This window comes from Bidens hawaiensis, unplaced genomic scaffold (assembly GCF_021521415.1).
Source record: "Bidens hawaiensis isolate Kalapana, Puna unplaced genomic scaffold, B.hawaiensis_p1.1 tig00015542_1, whole genome shotgun sequence".
NCBI lineage: Eukaryota > Viridiplantae > Streptophyta > Magnoliopsida > Asterales > Asteraceae > Bidens > Bidens hawaiensis.
In genome coordinates this window covers 1,659-25,595 of record NW_027492388.1, presented here as the reverse complement: position 1 = coordinate 25,595, position 23,937 = coordinate 1,659, and the positions used below count along the sequence as shown (strand labels likewise).

General features: G+C 37.5%; 2 pseudogenes across 1 annotated transcript; one reads left to right on the top strand and one right to left on the bottom strand.

Moving 5' to 3' along the window:
• Nucleotides 1–1,995: 1,995 nt before the first annotated feature.
• LOC143549314 (diphthamide biosynthesis protein 3 pseudogene) lies at nucleotides 1,996–2,250 on the bottom strand (annotated as a pseudogene).
• A 6,681-nt stretch (nucleotides 2,251–8,931) lies between these two features.
• On the top strand, nucleotides 8,932–23,430 carry LOC143549331 (uncharacterized; annotated as a pseudogene). Its single transcript, XR_013138123.1, has 16 exons — nucleotides 8,932–9,222; nucleotides 10,196–14,166; nucleotides 14,555–15,357; nucleotides 15,429–15,617; nucleotides 15,755–15,869; nucleotides 16,253–17,257; nucleotides 17,359–17,806; nucleotides 17,916–17,969; nucleotides 18,075–20,734; nucleotides 20,800–20,913; nucleotides 21,002–21,132; nucleotides 21,215–21,307; nucleotides 21,383–21,652; nucleotides 22,306–22,813; nucleotides 22,887–22,962; nucleotides 23,054–23,430. The product of XR_013138123.1 is annotated as an uncharacterized LOC143549331 (transcript).
• Nucleotides 23,431–23,937: the final 507 nt, after the last annotated feature.

Genomic DNA, 23,937 nt, shown 5'->3' with positions numbered 1-23,937 from the left:
TCGATATATGTGGGAAATGTAATTAGGGTTAATATATCAGATAACCAACTAGGCCGAGGCTTGCTAGGTCCGATCTGGCCAAACCCATTTGTGTCCTCATCCTAATCAGCTTAAATCACAAACAGGCCGAAGCCTACACCCCAACATCATTAACTTTCCAGACTACTATCACATTAGATTTACACCAATTTTTCAAAACACTCGTTTCCACTTCATCCCAACAAACATTCTTACAAATCCTTAAATTTCACTACATTTTGCACTTAGTTTTATAACCAAATCAAACTATTTATAAAAATTTCTACAACTTAATGCAAAAATAAATACATTGAATTTTATCCATATTTCTTTAATACTATTCATATTAGAATTATGCAAAATCAGTGAGGTCCATTATGCTTTTATTCATTTCGCATCCACTAAAGGGTCATCCACACTAGGGAGCACTAGTGTTACACAAAACAAAACTACTTGACCATCTCTGTTATTTTATAAAATTGAGGACCAAACTTGCAGTATAGGTACACCACAAGAATCATCCTTATAATTAATTATTATTTAACTCAACTCTTGAACATGCACACTAGTTGCAAGAATATGAAGGGAAAGAAGGATGTATATTGGTTCATATTAGACTTGTATGTGCATATCATTGTGTTTTGCGTACAAGCTTGGTTTATAAACAATTTAGAAAACACTATATTATAGTGCATATTAGTGTGTTCCCGGGTGCCTTGGGGGGATGGGGAAGCACCCCACTACACACAATCTAAGACCCTATTGCCTCAGTGTGTCTCACACTTTTTAAAATCAAGTATGGTGCCTGCCTCTCAAAGGTAAATGCACCATGTCCAAGTTATAGCCTCGAGCCAAAGTAAAAGGATGCAAAGTCAAATGCTTTGACACGAACTTAATTATTTTTTGATCAAATGCAACACTAACTTATGAAATTGAGCTAAAAACCTGTATGAGTAACCATAGAGCATGCAAGGCAATACAAGAACTGCTGCAAACAGAGTGCATAACTGCCAATGTCACTGATTAAGGCTCCAACCAGCATTAAAAAGGGTTTCCTACAACCTCTTAAACAAGAATTCATGTGGCTTGCTAAGACACAAAATTTCCTATCACTTATTCACTTGGTGGAGTCGATAACAGGCCTAGCATAAGACTGATATCGTTAATCTTAATGTCAAGCCCGATTACGAACAACCCCAATGATCCCCGTCACTACCTATCTGTTCGTGGACATTGAGCCATTGAGTATGCCCATTTATGTTCCCTTCTTTGTTAATAACTACTCACTGAACGCTTTTAACAGTTTCTATAAACTTCAACAATTGAAGCTTTATATAATCAATTAAAAATACTCCATGTTGATGCAGATAAGCTAGTTAGAATAATCCGTCAAGTATAATCAAATACCATAGGCTCATTAGCTCATACCATACCCAAACTCGCAAAATATTCTAAAACTAATTGCAATCGCAAAAAGCCTTCCTAAATGTTTCGGTTAGGGCCCCCCCCCCCCTTTTTTTGCTCAGAAGTGTAAGTTTACACGTTTTCGTCCGAAAACTTGTAAGTTTACAAGTTTTCATCCGAAAATTTTTATACATATTAAATCCCCCGACCGAAACAGGGTCCGTGACGTCAACACTCAAACATCAACAAAAATAACAACAATACATTAAAGCAAAAGATCATAAGATAATCACAGTGTGATAAACATAATTTCATCATCAAATTTTGCTAGCAATATAAACATCACAAGCAAGTTCAAAATCTAAAAGATATTCAAAAAAGTAGTGTAATTGCATAAATCTCAATTAGCCCCAAATTATAATTCAACATTCAAACATAAGCTGAGATTTAGGGTTTACTCAAAACCAAATTCTCAGCAGCCAATTAAATTACAAACTCAAATCAGTAAATCAAACTCTGTATGGAACCACTAAATAATAATAACAATACAAAACTTAATAAACTGAATTCAATTCAAGCCACAGCTACAGGCTGTTGCTTGGTCGATTCAATCTTCGTCTTCGACTTCTGCTCAATGAAATCCTCCATGTTATAAACAACCGTGATGTAAAGCGAGCAGCTAGGGCACCGAGCGATCTCCTCACCGAGCTTCAACTCGTCTTTTGTGATCTGAAACAGGTCGCCGCAAGGGCAGGGGTACGTGTACGCCTTCAGCTCTTCGTTCCACTCCATGTCTTCGATCTCCACGTCGTCGTACGACATCGTCGGTGCTTGTTTTCGCCGGAGATTGAAGGCAGTTGTGAGGCTAGGGTTTGCAGATGGAGGAGGTTAATAAGGGTCAAGAGTTTGAGTTTATTAAACGTTGTATATTAAACCCTAGAGTTTTGAGCTTTTGTCAACTGTTTTTAAAGTTTTGTTTAAATGTTTTGAGATTCGGGTTTCGGGCTTAAACATGTTTTAATATCGAGCTGTTAGAAACTTAGAATATGGTCTTTGTATAAGAACACGTGTATTTTATAATGGAATGAGTTAAATGCATTATATGTTCTAAACTCGAAAGCTATCGAGTAGTGCGACGCAGAAAATTGATCGGTATCGGTTCAGTTTGTTATATTAAAAGTTTTGCGGATGAAGTTTCACTCGGCCTAACGTCATTGCCGCCTTTTATGAGATCTTGATGAGTGCCGAAACCATGGCGAAATTATCGTCCATGGTTGCTGAGACTAGTTTATTATGATTTATGAGTATCATGATGGAGATTTGAAGTAGCTAACTTATAACATTAATAAGAGTTCTTGAAGACCTGTATATAGTTCAGATTTTGTCACACCACGACCAAAGGCGGCGGAACATGCCGAGGTGTAACAATTGTCCATAAGCACATGACACTAATTAAAGTGACAGTATTTAATAAACTCATTTCATTTCACAACATCAAAAATGTCACATAACAATTATCCATAAAATAACTATAAACAAGATATCACAAAATATGGCAAATTTGATATTGTTCATTTTTACTAATATCCTAAGGTCTTTGATGTCGTTTTCTTCACAATCATAAATCAACCAAGATGCAAACCTGCAACATTTCATAAAATAAAGTTTGTCAACACAAAGGTTGGTGAGCAATTCATAAGTTTAATCATATTAGTATATAATAAAGATAGCCACAAAACTTGCATACGAAACGATAAATAAAAGTGGTAATTTGGATAAATAGATATCGCTAAACACATTAGCGACACCTAGCTATAAGGGGATGCCAAATAGTCTAGGATTTTATAATTATCGTTAATTGCATTACATTAACGACACCTTGCTATAAGGGGATGCCAAATAGTCTAGGATTTTGTAGTTCCACCAACCAAAAGAGATAAACACATAGGCATATAAGCATAGAACACCAAATCAAGCAATTATTTAGGTAAAGTATAAAACTACGTTTGTGGTTTAAGATTCAAATATAAAGTATTTTGTTGAATAAGTATGAAATGTCACCCCCAAAAATAAAAGATGGAAAATGGGGTATGAAGTACTCACCTTCAAGTAGTAAACTTGAAAGATGATAATTTGAAGATTTGTCAAAACGACGAGTTTAACGCACAATGCCTAAAAAGAAAAGAAGTATTGAATTTAGAAAGGTTATCTTGAAGGTCTTTAAACAAAATAAATGTTGAGAAATGTAAATAATTAAAGTTCAAGGTTTAAAATGTAACTATTTAAGAATTTATAATAATAACCCTTTAAAAATGTAAGTTTGCTCGAAACCGGGTTAAAGTATCTAACCTTAATATTTACTCAAACTATGTTAAGTAATAAGGTGGGTAAAATGCAAGAATATAAATCCCTTTGGAATAAAGATACTAAAACGGGTTTTTTTTTATCGAGTGTTCGGGTTGTCGGTTCGGGTCTTGATAATTGGTCAAACCCAAAGTCAACTTTCCAAAATATTGAATGTTATGAGATAACTCAATAAAATTTAATAAGACTTAACCAAGTATGTAGTTCCATTGTTTTAGAACTAACAACGCACGTTAAGCGAGTGTTCGGTTTTGTCGGTCCAAACTTTGTTATGAGATCAAGTTGGATCCAACATTTCCAAGTACTTAAGAAAATATTTAAAAATCAATTTGTAACTATTTTTAAAGAAATATGCAAGTCTTGATGGCTAAAAAAAAAACACACTTGTGTGTCTTAAGCGAGTAAGAATCGGTTTGGTTTCCACATGTCCAACCACTAAAGAACTTGTATAATAATGTACAAATAAAAAAATACTTTAAGTTTTACAACCAAAAGTTAACAATAAAGTCTTTAAGCAAAAGTTCGGTTTTCGGTTCGGATCGTGTTTCGGGTTAAGACCGAGGTAAGATTCTACAAACCCATAACCATAGAATTTGTAAAAATGATTTTAGAAACTTAGATCTAACAATAAGCATGTTTAAACAATTATTTAACAAAACTAGTAACAAAGTTCGGTTTACGGTTTAGAGCTATTTATGGTCAAACCGAAGCATAGACTCTTAAAAACCCATAACCATGGAACTTGTAAACATGACCAACAAACTAAAATAAGCAAGATTAATATGTATGAACAAGTTATATAGATATATATATATATCAAGGACACGAAGTCCTCCATGAAGCCTTGCCTTATGAGGTCTGAAACCTCACCGACCGGAATCAGAGAAGTAACTACCAAGGGTAAACAAGAGGTGTATATTATATATATGTTGCACAACCATAAACAAGTATTAATAAGGCTACATAAACTAATTAAGATGAAAGACTAAAAACCTTCAAGAACACTTAAGAAGATAACCTTAAATCTTTGATGTTTGAGAGGGTTTTTTTTTTGGAGTTGTAGCAAGGGAAAATGAAGAGGAAAGGTGGTGTATATATAGGGTAATGTTGGTGGTCAAATATGAGTGTGAGACACAAGAGTTTTCATGCAAAATGGATCAAGACAAAAACACAAAACAACAAAAAAATAAATAAATAAATAAAAATAAAAATAAAGGTAGGATGTTTTCAAGACCCAACAAGTGTGAAACAATATTGTAACATAAATCCATCATTTTGATTATAACATAATCTTCGGTTTACAAATCGGGTCGGTTTACATAATAAACAAATACAAAAACGAATACAAACAAGACCCGAAATTGACGAATGTCACAGATTTGCCGATGGGTTGTTTAAAAAGGTCGAGGCTTGAACCTCGATGATGCAAGAGCATCTACTTGATTAATGCTAATCACCACCACTTCATGTGATGAAACGCATGCCTCATTTTTCGTTTTTGTGGCTGAATAGTGGGCTGTCTGATGGTGGTGGGCTTGGAACCCATCCTCACGTGGACTCCAATATGATTCGTATACAGATCTTGATTCACACCAACCCACCTATTAATTTCTTCAATAAGGCCCACTAAATCCTTATTTTTGGGAATAACATCTTTATCTATGGAAATGAAATTCTTATCTTCAATTTGATTTTGAATTTCCAATATGATATGAGCATTATTCACGTAACCAACCTTGTGATTTCCCGTGCTCTCCAGGATTACGACAGATAGATTTTGAGATCCCCTAGCTGCCATGGGACCACCTAGAACCATCGTAGAAACATTACCATCAACTGCTGTACGCGTTAACGGACCATCGTGAAGGACCGTTTTTCCCATTAAAACCTCATATATTGGTTATGGAGCATCCGGCCCATTAAGCTTGGTCAATCAAGAAAGGATCAATAGTTATTCTATTATGCGGGAGCATTCGGCCCATTAAGTCGGCCCAACCCACATGTTTATTTTTATTTATAAATTGGATGTTAGGATTTATTATTTAGTTGACTTTTGTTTAAGTTTATTGAAAAAGAACATTGTTCTTGGAACTTCAGTTAAGTTTATCTTCTTTTGATTAATCATGAGTCTCTCGAGCCATTGATCGCATCCCAGGCGTGCTTATGGAGAATATCGACATCCTACTTGCAGAGTAACTGATCGAGGCAGTGGTGGAGTCTATTCCGACCCACGGGATCTTAAGAAGATCAAACGCCAAAAACGAGTCAGCCATCTCGAGTTACAACGGGAGATGTGCAAGGCTGAAACCGAGTCGAGCACTGTCGTCTGGGACGAAGGTGGCGACGGAGGGCAGCAACCGTTTAGCCGTCACCCACACTGGTTCGATGAGCCGATATATCAAAAAGAGTGTTTATTAGAAGACAAACCTATATTCGATGAAGAAGGGATTGATTTCGATGAAGAAGAATGTTTGTTTATGCAAAATATTTTTAGCGGAGTAATGTGTGATGAATCAGTTTCCAAGATCAGTAATGCTGCAGGAGTTGAAGATGATGGCTCTATGGTGGTTACTAGCGATAAAACGAATGAAGATGGGAATCCCAAGGTTTGTTTGGAAGCTTCGTTATTCAAGGCTTCTAATTTGGACTTGATTATGGAGTCAGGGGCAGATCTACTGCCAAGCCACAGGGGTCGGCCGACCCCTGTGAAATTCCATTTTTCTAGTGTTATATGTACGATAATTTTTGGGCGACCCCTGTGAAATTTCGCCATCGACCCCTGTGAAAATTTCGAAGAAAGAAAAAGGAAAAAGATGACTTGAGAAAGAAAGAGTGAAAATGTTATTAAGAGGTCACCGGATATTTTTCCGATGGTTGCAGGTCCCATTTTGGAGAAGATGGCATTTTTTTTATTTTTTAAAGTCATCTAGACTAGTCATTAGGGTTCTATTTGTAACATATAGCATACACATCAAAACATCTTGTTCCAAGGCAACCATTCAGACTAGGCATGTTCAAAACGGTTTGGGACTAGGAACCGGAACCGGTTCCTAACCGGTTCCTATATTCAAAACCCCCTTTTAAACCGGTTCCAGGCTCAAACCGGTTAGGGAACCGAACCGGTTCTCCCACCCTCGGACCCCTAACCTATCTAACCGGTTCTTACCGGTTCCTAACCCGGTTCCTGTACCGTAACCGGTCAAAAAACGGCTATTTTTGACCCCAACGGTCAAAAAACGGCCAAAAAACGGTTAGGAACCGGTTCCGAATGGTTCGGTTCCAGAACCGGTTCCGGTTCGGTTCCGGTTCCTACCCGCCCCCACTCAGAAATGCAAGAACCGGTCACGGATCATCGGGTTGAATCAGATAGGGTCTGGTTCCTACAAAAAACGGGTAGGAACCGGTTCGGGTCCGGTTCAGGTTCACCGGTTCGGTTCCAGGAGCCGGTTTCATTGAACATCTCTAATTCAGACTAGCATCATGTAACTCTAGTCAAAGACTCAAGCTTAAATTTATTTTACTTATATGGAATATTTATTAATGCTAAAATAAAAAATAGATAATCTTATATTTCCGTTGGACTTATTTCTTTTCAAGTAGTTAGCTTTTTGTTTATTTAGACTTAATTAGATTATTAATTTACTCTAAAAATGTCTAAATTAAATATACACACACACATTTGTAGATACGTCTAAAAATGAAGTTTGTAAAGAACTATAAAGATGAGGTATTTTCATTATTAAATTCTAATCGATTGACGTATTTGTGTGTATTGGTGTTATGTAATAGAATTTAATTTGGTTTTATCTATTTATTATGTGACCCAACCCGAATCGAGACAAAGATATTTTAATATTTAGCATACACATCAAACCCTTGAATAGTTCCGACCCTTGTGAAAATATTTTATGGATTCACCACTGTATGGAGCCAAGAAATCAGGTAATTAAAATTCAAATGGATGTTGATATCTCATAAAAAATAATGAATATTATTTCTTCAAATAATGTTAACTTTCTCAATATACAAAAATGGAAGGGATATTTATGGTGGAAATAACATGTACATAACTTCCATGCATGACCCATGCCATCATCATGACACGCATGAGGATAAGATTGTTTATATTAGTCAAGCATTAAATAGTCCCGATCCACATAAGCAACGTTTATGGGCTGTTTAGTAAGCCAGATCGAAACATCACAAGAGAAAATAAGGAGTTTAAAAATGGTTATGGGCCAAGTCACGAGTCATCTCTCAAGGACCAACGTACATAAGCATCCCAAGTTCAGTTCAAGACTGTCCCGATTATTAAGCCAAAAAGCAACAAGGTCTATGTTTTACAACTCTTATTTGGATATGTCTTTAGGGATGGACTATCTGAGTGGGTCAGTTCGATAGTGAACAAGGAATGGTTCGTGCTCCCTTTGACCTAGGAGGTATACGTTCCAAGTTGGGCGAGATGAACCGTGAAGTCAAATTGTTTATTCGGGTCGTTATAATAATAAAACGGGATCGAGTTGATGTTCTATTTGATCCATGTGGCTTTGGTTCAAGGAAAAACTCGAGGACAAGTTTTTTTCGAAGACCGGGAGTATGATGCGGGAGCATCCAACCCATTAAGTCGGCCAAACCCAAATGTTTATTTTTATTTATAAATAGGATGTTAGGGTTTATTGTTTAGTTGACTTTTGTTTATGTTTATTGAAAAAGAACACTGTTCTTCGAACTTCGGTTCAGTTTATCGTCTTTTGATTAATCATGAGTCTCTCGAGCCATTGATCACTTCCAAAACTACATCACTTGGGCTTGTAGGTCGCTCGATATAAGCTCGAATAAAACTATCTATTATAAAAAAAAAGTTGATTTGAAACGACCTGAGCCGAGCTACTCGTTTGGGTAACCGAGCCGAGCTTGGCCCAAGCTCCGTTCAGGTCATGGCTTCGCTCATTGGCTCGATCTTAGACTCGTTTAATTTCTAGATTGACCTGGAGCCTAGCCTAGCCACCTCGAGAGGTCAAACCCACCGTGGCCCGACTCGTGAAATTTGTCCGAGCTATTGTTGCAACTTCCAAAACCTCTTCACCCTGCTTCTCTTCAGCGCTGAGTTCATGATCATCACATTATCTCCAAATTCCAAATCAACGGAGGAGATGCAGCAATGAATATGCAAGGCCTTCATCATCAACAACAACAATTAGCTGCTCTACTCTCCGTAGCTCTTCCCAAGGACAACAACAAGGACTCCTCTTCTTCTTCATCATCATCATCAAAACCTAATAATATTCCGTCTGAAGGCGTAGACGACGATAACACTTCTCGATTGGCCGCCATCAATTCACTTCACCGCGCCATTCTTTACCCTCACAACTCCCTCCTCGTCACTCACTCCGCCTCGTTTCTCGCCCAGGGCTTCTCGCAACTCATTGCCGATAAGTAAGTGTTTGTTTACTTACCTTTCATTACATGTTTTAGGTTTTTCTTATTAGAGCTTAAATAGTTGTTATTCTTATTATTATTGGTAGATGATGCGTTATGCTTAACCTAATTGCTTCGTGTGAGATATGTACAGAGTTTATTGCCTATGCTAGCCCTAGTGTCATATCTATGAGGTTTACGGATAATTGTAATAGTGGTACGCTCACATTTGTTTAATGTCGTAGCTGGATTGATTGATTAATATAGCTTTGAACGTGTTTAGGACTGCTAATTGGATTTGTATGCACTGAATGATTTAGGTTTTCATTGTTAGAGGTTAAAAAGTTGTTACTTATAGTGGGCGATGTATTATGCTAAACCTAATTGCTTCGTGTGAGATATCTTAAAATTACAGTCATAGCTGTAAGGTTCAAGGTGTGATTGTGATATGTGAAGTTAGTTTCAGTGAAAGGCATAATGTTACAAGAAAATCAGGGTTGTTAATGTTATCTTGTTATAGAGATTAGAGCATTACCATAATGTTGGTTACTGCGACATGATGAAATAAATGTTCAAACAAAACCATGGATAGCTTACTCTAATGGAGCATCATGTTCTCTGCTTCTTTCTGAAACCAGTTAGCTAGTAGCATGAATGATATTTTCTTGTTTTTTTGTTTGTTCGATTCCAGTGAACTAGAGACTGGTTTTGCTGGAAACTATTCCTTTGAACTCCATTTAGTGATGGATGTGTTAGAGTGGAATCTGGAAAGTATGCCCGTGTATGTGCTAGGCGGTTTGCACATTTATAGATTACTTATGCTAAAGCATGAGGCCATACTGTGCAACCATTTTACACGCAAACATACAAAGTAGAATATGTGCATTACAAACATAGATGCTGCAGATCTTACTTTTCACATTGGTGCAAGGTTCAGAATATATTTCTTATCTTTTATACTTATTATGGGTATTTTACTTGCTTTATGCAGATCATATACAGTACGCCAAGCTGCTGCTACAGCCTATGGTGCCTTATGTGCTGTCTTATGTTCACTCCCGAGTGGAAGGCAGAACCATGCTATACTTGGAAACTTGGTTGATAGATTTATTAGTTGGGCATTGCCACTGTTTAGCAATGTAAATGCTGGTAAGGGGACTGTGGAGTTTGCAGCAGAAGCTCTCCATGAGTTTCTTAATGTTGGAGATATTGCAGCTACTGAGAGATATGCGCTACCCATTCTTAAAGCATGCCAAGAGCTTCTAGAAGATGAGAGAACCTCGTTAAGCTTACTACACCGGATTTTGACCATTTTGACTTTGATTTCTCTGAAGTTCTTTGTCTGTTTTCAGGCCCATTTTGTTGACATAGTTGACTTGCTTCTTGGATGGGCAATGATACCCGATCTTGCTGAAACTGATAGGAGTGTTATTATGAATAGTTTTTTGCAATTTCAGAAACATTGGGTCAATAATTTACAGTTCTCATTGGGATTACTTTCAAAGTTTTTGGGTGACATGGATGTACTGCTTCAGGATGGAAGTTTGGGGACCCCACAACAGCGTCAAAGATTGCTTGTGTTGTTGTCTTGTTTTTCTACAGTTTTGCAGTCTACAGCATCTGGGTTGCTAGAGATAAATTTACTTGAAGAAATTAAAGACCCCCTTAGCAAAATGCTTCCACAATTATTGGGATGTTTGTCAATGGTTGGAAAGAAATACGGTTGGTCGAAATGGATTGTTGATTCCTGGAAATGTTTTGACTCTTTTGGCTGAAATTTTGAGCGAAAGGTTTTCACCTTTCTACAGTTTTGCTGTTGATATCCTGTTTCAAAGCTTGGATATGAAAAAAGCCGCTAAAGCTTTAAACACCGAGAAACTTACTTCTTTTCAGGTTCATGGAGTTCTGAAAACCAATCTTCAGTTATTATCACTTCAGAAGCTTGGTCTTCTATCTTCATCTGTACATAAACTATTGCAGTTTGATTCACCTGTATCTCAGCTTCGTTTGCATCCAAATCACTTGGTGACCTCAAGTTCTGCTGCTACTTATGTCTTCTTACTTCAGCATGGAAATAATGATGTTGTCGAATCTGCAATAACTTCATTACTTGAAGAACTAAGCATGTTAAAGAGAATGCTTGGTAATGCAAATCAGTTTGCCCCTAACATAATTTCCAAAACCGAGCTGTTTGCACTTTTTAAGTTTGATATGAAAGTTCTCTTGAGTTGTGTTTCTTTGGGTGGCGGTAACACTTTGATAGGCAAAGCAGAAATAGATTCATTATATGTTAATAGATCAGAGAAAATGAAGTATCATCTTATTCAAAACTTGAATCCTTTTGAACCATCTATACAAGCATATGTGGAGTTGCAAGTAAGTATTTTTAAGATGCTAAACAGGCTAAGTACAGTTGAGTTTCTTAGCAAGTTCTCAATAAGGAAACTCAAAAATGAAAACATTTCAGTTGGTGATCTCAGGAAGTACACTGTGCTACTCACAAGTGCTCTTCATATTTCATCTCCTTTGGCAGTTAAACTAGAAGCATTACAGTGGATACGTACATATTGTGAGACAGTTAAGCATATGTATGATAGTTCAAAGCATAAAGATTATGACTATCTTGAGTTTTTTAGTGAGATAGTTTTCTCTGTTCTTGATGCTGCATCTGATAGGGAATCAAAGGTGAGGTGCCAGGTTGCATCGGTATTGGAAATGTTCTTGCACTCAAAACTCATACACCCGATGCAGTTGTATTCTTTAACTGAAATTATTCTTGAAAGGCTTGGAGATCCAGATGAAGATATCAAAGAATTATATCTGAAATTGCTTTCTCATGCATTACCTGTCACAATACTTACATGCGGCATGCATTATGATGGATCAGTTACCAAGTATCGGTCAACCATGCAGTGGAAGAAAATTTTTGCTCTAAAGCAACTGCCACAACAGCTTCACTCAAAGCAGTTAGTTTCAATTTTAAGTTACATTTCACAAAGATGGAAGGTGCCACTTTCTTCTTGGATTCAACGGCTTGTTCATACTTGTAGACATGTAAAGGATTTTGCTTTGGTCCAACAAGAAGACACAATAAACTTGCATGCAACAAGTTTATGGTTGGACATGAGTGTAGAAGAAAATCTTCTTGATAGAATATGCTCAGTAAATCTTCTTGCTGGAGCATGGTGGGCCATACATGAAGCAGCTAGATACTGCATTACTACACGTCTTCGGACCAATCTTGGTGGGCCCTCACAAACTTTTGCTGCTTTGGAGCGAATGCTTTTGGATGTTGCACATGTATTACAGGTTAATTCTGACCAAAGTGATCCAAACTTAAATCTTTTAGGTAATTCTTCTTACACACATTTGTTACCGTTGCGATTATTACTTGATTTTGTTGAGTCACTGAAGAAAAATGTGTACAATGCTTATGATGGATCAACTGTTTTACCATCTCCGTCGCGTCAGAGTTTAGTTTTTTTCAGAGCAAATAAAAAAGTTTGTGAAGAATGGTTTTCTCGAATATGTGAGCCAATGATGAATGCAGGGATGGCCCTACAATGTCATGATGCTACAATTCATTATTGTGGTTTGCGTTTGCAAGAACTGAAAAGCTTAGTGGCTTCATCTGTGATGGAAAAATCAAGGACCCAAGTCATGGAAAACCTTCATAACATGAAATCTAGGTTTTCTGGAGATATCTTGCGGGTCCTTCAGCATATGACTTTGTCTCTATGTAAGAACCATGAGCCCGAGGTTTTAGTTGGGTTGCAAAAATGGGTATTGGGTGCATTTTATCCTTTATTTGTGGAAGAAAACCAAAGTATGAGTGATGATATTAGACTTGGACCTTTGTCTTGGATTAAAGGGCTTGCTTATCAAGCACAAGGTCAGTATGAAAAGGCTGCTGCTCATTTCACGCATTTATTACAAACTGAAGAATCACTTGGTTCTATGGGATCTGAAGGTATACAATTTGCTATAGATCGTATAATTGAAAGTTACAGTGCAGTTTCAGATTGGAAATCACTTGAATCATGGCTCTCAGAGTTGCAATTGCTTCGTGCTAAGCATGCTGGTAAAAGTTACTCTGGTGCTCTAACAATGGCAGGAAATGAACTAAATGTAATTCATGCTTTAGCTCATTTTGACGACGGTGATTACACGTCGGCATGGTCTTGCCTTGACTTGACACCTAAAAGTAGCAATGAACTTGCGTTAGATCCAAAAGTAGCTTTACAAAGAAGTGAGCAGATGCTTCTACAAGCAATGCTTTTTAATATTGAAGGGAAGGTGGAAAAGGTGCAACATGAACTACAAAAGGCGAAGCTAATGCTGAATGAAACATTTACGATTTTGCCACTTGATGGGTTGACAGAAGCAGCAGAACGTGTTAACCAGTTGCATTGCATATCTGCATTTGAAGAAAGTTGCAAGGTTTCAGGTACCCAGGATGTAAAACTTCCATTGTTATTAAGCTCTTATATTCAAGAATTGAAGTTCCCAAGCAGTCATGTTCATCAAGATTGCAAGCCATGGATGAAAGTGCTGCGCGTTTATCGAACCATTCATCCTACCTCTCCAGTAACTATATATCTCAGTCTGAGTTTACTAAATTTAGCTCGAAAACAAAAAAACTTGATGTTGGCAAATCATCTCAATGACTATTTGATCAAGTGTTTAGGGTCTTCTGATGAAAGTTTTCATAAATCAGTCTTGCCACGTGTGCAATATGAGAGCATTCTCTTGAAGCGTGCTGAAAACAAGCTTGAAGAGGCTTTTACAGGTCTATGGTCGTTTATTAGTCCTTCCATGGGCCCCTCCTCATCTGTTGTTTCTGTTGATTCTGATGATACCTTAAAGGCAAAAGCATGTTTAAAACTTTCAAATTGGTTAAAAAGGGACAGCATGGATGTCAATTTGGAGAATATTGTTTTCAAGATAAATGCCCTGCTGGCGGTGCACGCATATAATGTATATATGTGTGAACTCTCGGGTGGGCAAAAGTAAAATTGCACTAATTTTGACGTTATTTTACTAATCTCGTGAAAATAACGTTAAAAGTGGGGAAAGGTTAATCAGGCATCATGTGGTGGCGTTGATAGCCGAAAGACAAGGGCACATGCACCAATCAGCCGGTGTCCCGATGATTGAGTGCTATGTGCCTTATGTCCAAGGCTTGATGCAAAACTACTATCGAGCCGGGGGTCTCATCGGAAGCAGCCTCTCTATCCCTATGGGGTAGAGGTAAGGTTGTCTACATCTTACCCTCCTCAGACCCTACCATAGCATTGCTATTGGTGGGATATACTGAGTACGATGATGATGATATGATGATGTTTTCAAGATAAGATCAAAACTTAGTGCAAGTGATGATAATATGAACTCTCAATTGAGGATAGATCTTATTGTTGAAGAAGTTATAGGTACAACCACTAAACTCTCTTCACGTCTATGTCCCACAATGGGGAAGTCATGGATTTCTTATGCTTCTTGGTGTTATGCTCAAGCAAAGGCAACTCTACCTACTCCAAATGAATCCGCCCTTCAGTCTTGCTCCTTTTCTCCGATTCTTGGTTCAGAAATATTACCAAACAGATTCCAATTTACTGAAGAAGAGCTCTCAAGAATTAAATATGCTGTTTTAGAGCTTCTTCATAAAGCAAGAGATGTTAGAGATTCAAACAGTGTCCCTCAAGATGAAAACTATGATCACCCGGTGGTTGAGCAAGTAGTGAAAATATTAGAAGCTGCAGCTGGAGAACCTGGAGCCGAAAGCTTTAATTGTGAAAGCCTTTCTGCTGTTGTTACCTCTCAGTTGCAAAAGTTCTTTCTATTTGCAAACATTAGTGTTGAAGGAACTGACTCATCACTGATTAATGATTTGGTTGATGTTTGGTGGTCTTTAGAAAAAGAAGGGTGTCTCTATTTGGGCATGCGGCTGAAGCTTATATAAATTACCTGTCACATTCATCTTCCAAGCTCTGGGATGGTAAAGTGGCTGGTGCTGCTGGTGATAAAGGTCAAAAGAATGCTAGTTTTACCTTGAAAGCTACACTATATGTTTTGCATATCCTTCTTAATTATGGAAAAGAGTTAAAAGCTATCTTGGAACCTGCACTTTCAACAGTTCCTTTGTTGCCTTGGCAGGTGAGATCCTTTTTTGCTATTCAAAGGTTTCTGTTTACCAATTATGTTCTGATTATTATCTCTATTTGAAGGAAGTGACTCCACAAATATTTGCTCGTTTAAGCTCTCATCCTGAAGAAGATGTTCGGAAGCAGCTTGAGAGCGTTCTGGTAATGCTGGCAAAGCAATCGCCATGGTCCATAATTTATCCAACCCTTGTTGACATTAACACAAGTGAAGAGGATCCTTCAGAGGAGCTTCGATGTATATTGGCATGTTTGGTAAGTGCTTGGGATATATATGTGATGAGCAATAGTTTGTTTGAAAGATGTTTTATGATGTTTTGTTTCATTTATATGTGAAAGTACTTAACCTTTTAGGATCACTAAAAACCTAAGCATTCATACTGTATATGCAGAACAAGCAATATCCAAGGTTAGTCCAGGACGTTCAGCTCATGATTAAAGAGCTAGAAAATGTAACTGTTCTTTGGGACGAATTCTGGCTCAGCACATTGCAAGATCTTCACTCAGGTAGCATTTCTTACCAAGTTGAATGTGGACAGTAGGTTCTTCACAAGCAATTAAATAAGCAAATTTCAATGGCCAGTGAGTATAAAACAATAAAGCAAATGATTTAGTTTTCTGATGTCATACAGTATCAGTGTCACATGCCTGCAACTTATTTCTGCTCTTCCAAGAAAAAGAAATTACCAAAATTTCAGCAAAATTGATTTTTTTTGTTTAACATTCAGTAGGTCTTTGCTGTTTATTACCATGCATTCAATGCGAGATTGTTTCTAAATCTAAGCATATATTTTTTATTTAGTTTATATTCTTTTGAGCATTCTCTCATTAAAAAATTGGGAGGGGTTAGAACCAACAATCACTAACCATCATCTTTTCTTACTTTTTAGATGTAATGGGGCGAATAAATTTGCTGAAGGAGGAAGCATCACGTATTGCAGAGAATGTCACTCTTAGTCACACTGAAAAGAACAAGATAAACGCTGCAAAATACTCCGCTATGATGGCACCCATTGTAGTAACCCTGGACCGTCGTTTAGCTTCCACCTCTCGGAAACCCGAAACACCTCACGAGATCTGCTTCCATAATGAATATATGCCACAGATCAAATCAGCCATTTCAAATTTCAAGACTCCAGCATCTGCTGCTGCATTAGGAGATATTTGGAAACCATTTGATACCATTGTTGCATCTTTAGCATCTTATAGAAGAAAATCTTCAATATCCTGGGAGAAGCTGCTCCTCAACTAGCTCTATTATCATCATCTGATGTCCCAATGCCTGGTCAACACAGTCTCACAACTAATCTTGAGGGTATTATCACAATTGCATCCTTCTCTCAACAAATAGTTATCTTGCCAACAAAAACAAAACCTAAGAAACTTGTTATAGTGGGCTCAGATGGTCAAACCTACCCCTTTTTATTAAAAGGTCGGGAAGACCTACGTCTTGATGCTAGAGTAATGCAGCTGCTGCAAGCTATAAATGGTTTTCTACACTCGTCTCCTATATCCATCCGTCATTATTCAGTAACACCTATTAGTGGTCGAGCCGGTTTGATTCAGTGGGTGGAAAATGTAACGAGTATTTATAGTGTTTATAAATCTTGGCAGAGCCGTGTACAGGCTGCACAACTTTCAGGGGTTGCTTCCGGAAATACAAAGAACTCAGTTCAATCACATATGCCTCGGCCTACTGATATGTTTTATGGTAAAATTATACCAGCACTTAAGGAAAAAGGCATCAGAAGAGTGATTTCTAGAAAAGATTGGCCTCATGAAGTCAAGCGGAAAGTTCTTTTGGATCTTATGCACGAGACTCCTAAACAACTTCTTCAGCAAGAAATATGGTGTGCAAGTGAAGGTTTCAAAGCCTTTCGCTCTAAATTGAAAAGGTTCATATTTGCAAATCATCTTTGAGCAGTTATTAATTGCATGAACATAACTACGGAGATTTGGATTATGATGACCCTTATTTGCGTTTATATGATTTCAGGTATTCTGGAAGTGTCGCAGCAATGAGCATGGTAGGGCACATATTAGGTCTTGGGGACAGACATTTGGATAATATTCTTTTGGACTTCCATAGTGGGGATATTGTCCACATTGATTATAATGTGTGCTTTGACAAAGGACAGCGGTTAAAGGTTCCTGAAATTGTGCCCTTTCGACTGACACAAACAGTTGAAGCTGCTTTAGGATTAATGGGCACTGAAGGCTCCTTCAGGAATAACTGTGAAGCAGTTCTTGGTATCTTGAAGAAAAATAAAGATGTACTTTTGATGTTGTTGGAGGTTTTTTTCTGGGATCCCCTTGTGGAGTGGACACGTGGTGATTTCCATGATGATGCAGCAATTGTTGGTGAAGAAAGGAAAGGCATGGAGCTGGCAGTTAGCTTAAGTTTATTTGCATCTCGTGTGCAAGAAATCCGTGTACCTTTACAGGTATGTTTACATTTTTTAGGTTTTCATTTTTTTGTAAAGTTTGCTAGATTTTCAGGTGCAATTTAATCTTATGCTGAAGCACTGAATATTTTTTTTTCAAACTGTCCAGGAACATCATGATCTCTTATTGACTACGTTACCAGCTGTTGAATCTGCTCTTCAGGTAGGTTGAAGTAGTTAGTAGTTACAATTACAATCTGTTTTGCAGCTTATAACTGTTCTTATCTAGAATGTTTCTCTAACTACGTGAATGTTAAATTGTCATCAGAGGTTTGCAGATGTTTTAGGTCAATACGAGATCGTGTCGGCTGTCTACAATCACACAGATCAAGAGAGATCTAACCTTGTTCTTCGCGAGACATCAGCTAAAGCAATTGTTGCTGAAGCAACTAACAATTCAGAGAAAACCCGTATTGCTTTCGAGTTACAAGCTCGGGAATTTGCTCAAACAAAGGCTGCTGTAGCTGAGAAAGCCTTAGAGGCTTCAACATGGATTGAACAACATGGCAGAATTATTGATGCTCTAAGAAACAGTTCTATCCCAGAGATAAAATCCCACATACAGTTAAGTGGTAGAGAAAAATCTCTCTCTTACATCTGCCGTTTTGGTAGCAGGGGTTCCATTTACAGTTGTTCCAGAACCTACACAAGTACAATGTCATGATATTGATAGGGAAGTTTCTCAGCTGGTTTCTGAATTGGATCATGGGCTCACTTCTGCTGTTACATCGCTCCAAACATATTCATTGGCTTTACAAAGGATTTTGCCACTAAATTACCTTACAACCAGCCCGGTCCACAGTTGGGCCCAGATTCTGAAACTTTCAGTTAGTTCAGTTTCATCAGATATATTCTCTCTCACCAGAAGACAAGGTGCTGAACTGGTAGCAAAAGTGCATGAATATGGTTTTGAGACGGTTAAACTCATTCATAATGATTTGTGTCTTCAAGTTGAGAAGTATGGGGATGAGATTGAGAGAGTTGAAAAAGAGTATCAAGAATTGGTGAACTCGATTGGTGCAGAGACCCAACCCAAGGATCGTCTCATGGCTACTTTCACAAATTTCTTGCAGTCAGCCAGTCAACCGGTCAAAGATTCCAGATTGCAAAGTGTAGTAGGCATAGCTGTAAGTTCTCTTTATAATGAGGTTAAACATAGACTGGTTGAGTTATTGAATCATTCAAGTGGGACAAGAACTATGAACAGCTTTCTTTTAAGCGAGCTTGAGGAGAAAATAGAGAAATGTGTTCTTGTAGCAGATTGGGCGAATGAAGTAAAGCAATCAATTTCCATGGATAGACCAGATGATTCTTTTAAAACAAACTGGGCTTCCATTTTCAAAACCAGTTTACTCTCATGCAAAACCTTGGTTGCACAAATGGTTGAAAATGTTGTACCAAATGTTGTAAGATCTGTTATTTCATATGATTCAGAAATCATGGATACATTTGGATCTCTTTCACAAATTAGGGGTTCAATAGATACAGCACTTGAGCAGTTAATTGAGATTCAGTTAGAGAGAGCATCTTTAGCAGAGCTGGAGCAGAGTTATTTTTTGAAAGTAGGGTTTATAACTGAAAAGCAGTTGGCTCTTGAAGAGGCTGCTGTTAAGGGTCGGGATCATCTTTCATGGGAAGAAGCTGATGAGTTGACATCTCAAGAAGAAGCTTGTAGGGCCCAACTGGATGAGCTTCATAAAACATGGAATCTGAGGGATATTCGAACTAATTCTTCGATAAAAAGGGAAGCAAGTATAAGAAATGCATTAATATCTGCTAAAAATCATTTTCAGTCTTTAATTGCTCAAGAACAAGTTAAAGATTCACAATATTCTAGAACCAAAGCACTTCTGTTGGCAATAGTCCAGCTCTTCTTTGAATTGGAATCGGTTGATACAACATTATCATCATATGGTGGATCATTAGATACTTCAAATACAGTTGTTTCCCATATTTCAGATTTGATTAGTTATGGTAGTGCAATACCAGCATATATATGGAAATTATCTAGCGTACTGGAAACCCATTTGTTTTTTATGTGGAAAGTGGCGGTTATGGATTCTTTTCTTGATTCCTGCATACGTGTAGCAGCTTCATCTAGGGATCAAAACTTAGGTTTTGACCAGGTTGTAAATGCTGTTAAGAAAAAGCTGTCTAGTCAACTCCAAGAACATGTTGGTCAATATCTAAGAGACAAAGTTGCTCCTCTTCTGTTGACTATGCTGGATACAGAAACTGAGCATTTAAAACAAATGACTGGAGATCCAAATGATCCTCATTTTGAAGAGATAACAAGAGATACAGGTGCTGTTGAAAGAGTGAAGTTAATGCTTGAAGAATACTACAATGCACATGAAACAGTAAGAGCAGGAATGTCGGCTGCATTACTCATGAAAAGACAAGTTAAAGAACTTAAAGAGGGCCTACACAAGACATGTTTGGATATTACACAGCTGGAATGGATGCATGATATTACATTAAGCCCGTTACATAACTGCAGACTGATATGTCACAAATTCCTTTCAGATGATGACAACACACTTCCACTTATTCTAAACCTAAGCAGGCCTCGATTATTGGAAACCATACAATCTTCAGTAGCCAAAGTGGTTCGGTCAATTGAGGGCCTGCAAGCGTGTGAACAAACTTCAATCACAGCCGAAGGTCAGCTGGAGAGAGCCATGGGTTGGGCTTGTGGAGGGCCAAACACAGGTTGAATCCCACCTGAATTTCATGATCATTTAGCAAAAAGACGACAGCTGTTATGGAGTGCACGTGAGAAGGCATCTGATATAATAAAAATCTGTATGTCAATATTGGATTTTGAAACATCTAGAGATGGAGTACTTGGGACAGATGGCAGAGCGTGGCAGCAAGCTTACTTTAACGCATTAACAAGTTTGGATGCCACTTATCATTCTTTTACACGTCAGAATTAGTTTTGTTTATCAGTCAAATTTCTGAAACATTGTGCTAATAACAACTTTTATCAGGTGCCGAGCATGAGTGGGAGTTAGCACAGAGTAACATGGAGGCTGCTTCAAATGCGTTACTTGCAGCAAGCAATGAACTTCGTGTTGCTTCTGCTAAAGCAAAATCTGCATCAAGTATGGAGTTTTTTATCTGCCTTTTGTTTTAATATTATGATTCTGTATGACGTAAGGTTTTTGCCTTTTCGGGTATTGTTTCCTCCAGGTACTTTACAAGACACATTTGGTGCTATGAGAGATTGTGCTTATGATGCCAGCCTGGCATTGTCTGCTTTTGGTTCTATTACCCGGGGTCACACTGCTTTGACTTCTGAGTGTGGTTCCATGCTTGAAGAGGTATGCTACTTGCAAACTGAAAGAAAATATTGTAAATATCATATCACACATTTGATCTTACTAAACCCTATTTACTTCATAGGTTTTGACAATAACAAAAGCTCTACATGATGTTCACACTCTAGGAAAAGAGGCTTCTGCATTACACTCTTCTCTTATGGGAGATCTTTCAAAGGTTTTAACTTTTCTCTGGAGATATATAACAGAAACCTTCTAAAATCTGTAAATATAATGAGTTTGTATTCAACAGGCAAATAGTATTGTGCTTCCACTGGAATCTGTGTTATCTAAGGATGTTGACGCAATGACTGAAGCTATGAACAAGGAAAAAGAGACAAAAATGGAAATATCTCCTATTCATGGACAAGCAATATATCATTCTTACCATGCAAAAATCAAGGAGGCTTGTCATGTCATCAGACCATTGGTTCCATCACTTACATTTTCTGTTAAGGGACTCCATTCCATCCTTACAAGGTTAGCACGAACCGCAAATATCCATGCCGGAAATCTTCACAAGGTATGCACTGATTGCAGTAATTAAATTTTGTAATCATATTACACATTAAAAGTTTATAAATAAAGAAAAAGTAGAAAAAAGTGTGTTTGGATCAGTCCGCCCTAAACTAGGGGTATGCATGGGTTGATTTGGGTCAGTTTTGAGCTCAAACCAAACCCACAACCGAGAATTCAGTTTTTGAGTTTTTGAAAAAGGTTGGTTTCGGCTTTTTCGCTTTGAGTTAGGTTTTAACCGTTGTCTTGAAATTTTTGAGCCAAAATAGTAAGTTTGGGCCTAAATCTTTTTGTTAAATATTAGTTAACTGATTGTTGTATATACATTTGGACTAAATATATTTGGGTAAAACAATTCACTAAATTATTGCAAAATACTTAAAAATTAAAACTAATAATGAAAATCTAATAATTCGGTTCGGTTTTTTCGGTTTCAATTACATGCAACAACGAAACCGAACTGAAAGTTCGGTTTTCATGAAAAAATAAAACCAAACCATCAATTTTTATTTGGTTTCAGTTATTTCAGTTCAGTTTTTTCTGTTACATAACCGTTTTCATGCACACCCCTACCCCAAACCACCCCGTTTTGACCCTACAGTTTTGCCTAGTGACCCAATCTCCCGACTTTAATTATCTGGCATTTGTGGTCTTTACTAGGCTCTTGAAGGGCTGGGTGAAAGCCAGGAAATAAGGTCACAAGATCTTGTTGGGGACGACACTGGGTATGATAACAAAGAGAACGACATCTTTTCAAGATCCGATGGCGAGGATGATGAAGAATCAACTCAGATGACAGGTGTCAATTTGCAAGATAAAGGATGGATATCTCCTCCAGACAGTATCTATGATGACAGCTCAGACTCTGGTGCCACATCAGTTTTCAATAGTTTCACCGGCTCAGAAGTAACCGAACTGCATCCAAATGAAAACGATCCGAAAGAAAACACAGATGTATCTAGTTCTTCACCACATGAATCGGAGTCTAGAGATAAGGATGTTAGCCCGGTGGATGGTGATCTTGTTGATGATGTGGCATCACGCTTAAGTTTATCTGAAACAATTGTAGGTGTCGCGAATATTAAACTAAGTACCCAACGTCTAGAGGAAGGCCATAAATCGCCTACACAAAATACAGATGTTGCAGTCCAAGTGAGCAGAGTAAAAAGTAAGTTTTATTAAATTAATTTTATTCCGTATATTTTTATTACTTAAATGTTTTTGAATGCTGGCTCCATTAGGTAAAAATGCATATGCCGCGTCGGTTCTAAGGCGAGTTGAAATGAAAATAGAAGGTAGAGATATCAGTGATAAAAGGCATGTGTTCTTCCATAAACTAAACCTTTTTTAATTGATCATAGGATTATAGCACATGTTTATTAAAAAAGTATATCTTTTATTTTTCCAGAGACATAAGTATTGCAGAGCAAGTCGATTATCTACTTAGGCAAGCAACGAGTGTGGATAAACTCTGCAATATGTATGAAGGTTGGACACCTTGGATTTGAGCTCCTTCAAAGTGGTTACTTGTGCTACAAGCTGTCATGTACACCTTTCTTGATGATGTTACATGTGCCCTGGTTTGGGACTAAAGATACTCTAAAACTCGGGGAACTAAGAATCATGGAAACAATATGCCATTTGAAAGAAGGGCATATTCGTCCACGGGGTTTTTCAGAAGACTCTTTATGGGCTGATCTTATTTTGCAACTCGATTTCAAACCGTTGGGAGAATTAAAAAGCTGTTGCAAGGTATAGTTTCAAAAGGTGTTGTAAGGTATTGTTTTGACTATACTTGCACTCATTGTTGGTGCCTTGTGGTTTTGCAGTTTTGGAGATAATGGAAGGTGCTGATAATCCTGATATCACTGGTTTTGGAAAGCAAGAGATGGTTGTCATGAGTATATTGGGCCGATAATACATGTTAAGTTCTGCTTCTTTTATATATATATATATGACAAATAAATACTATGTTTAAAACCCAAAACCATATTATTAGCGAGAATGATATGGATACCTTTGGGCCAACGCCTGTTATGTTAACCTGTGGCTATGTATGTTATATATAGTGACCCTCGTTTCATAACCAATGATATGCTGAAAACAACATTATTCATTGCTTTGATTGTGATACATATGACGACTCTGCTATGTAATAGTCTCTGTTTCTCTCTCAATCTTTTATGTTATTTTTCTTCTGGATTTTGTAAAAAAAAAGTAATAACACTGCACACTATGGATTTAAGATAAAATGCAGTCAGTTTCATATTTTTTAAAAAGTGGTGAAAAATA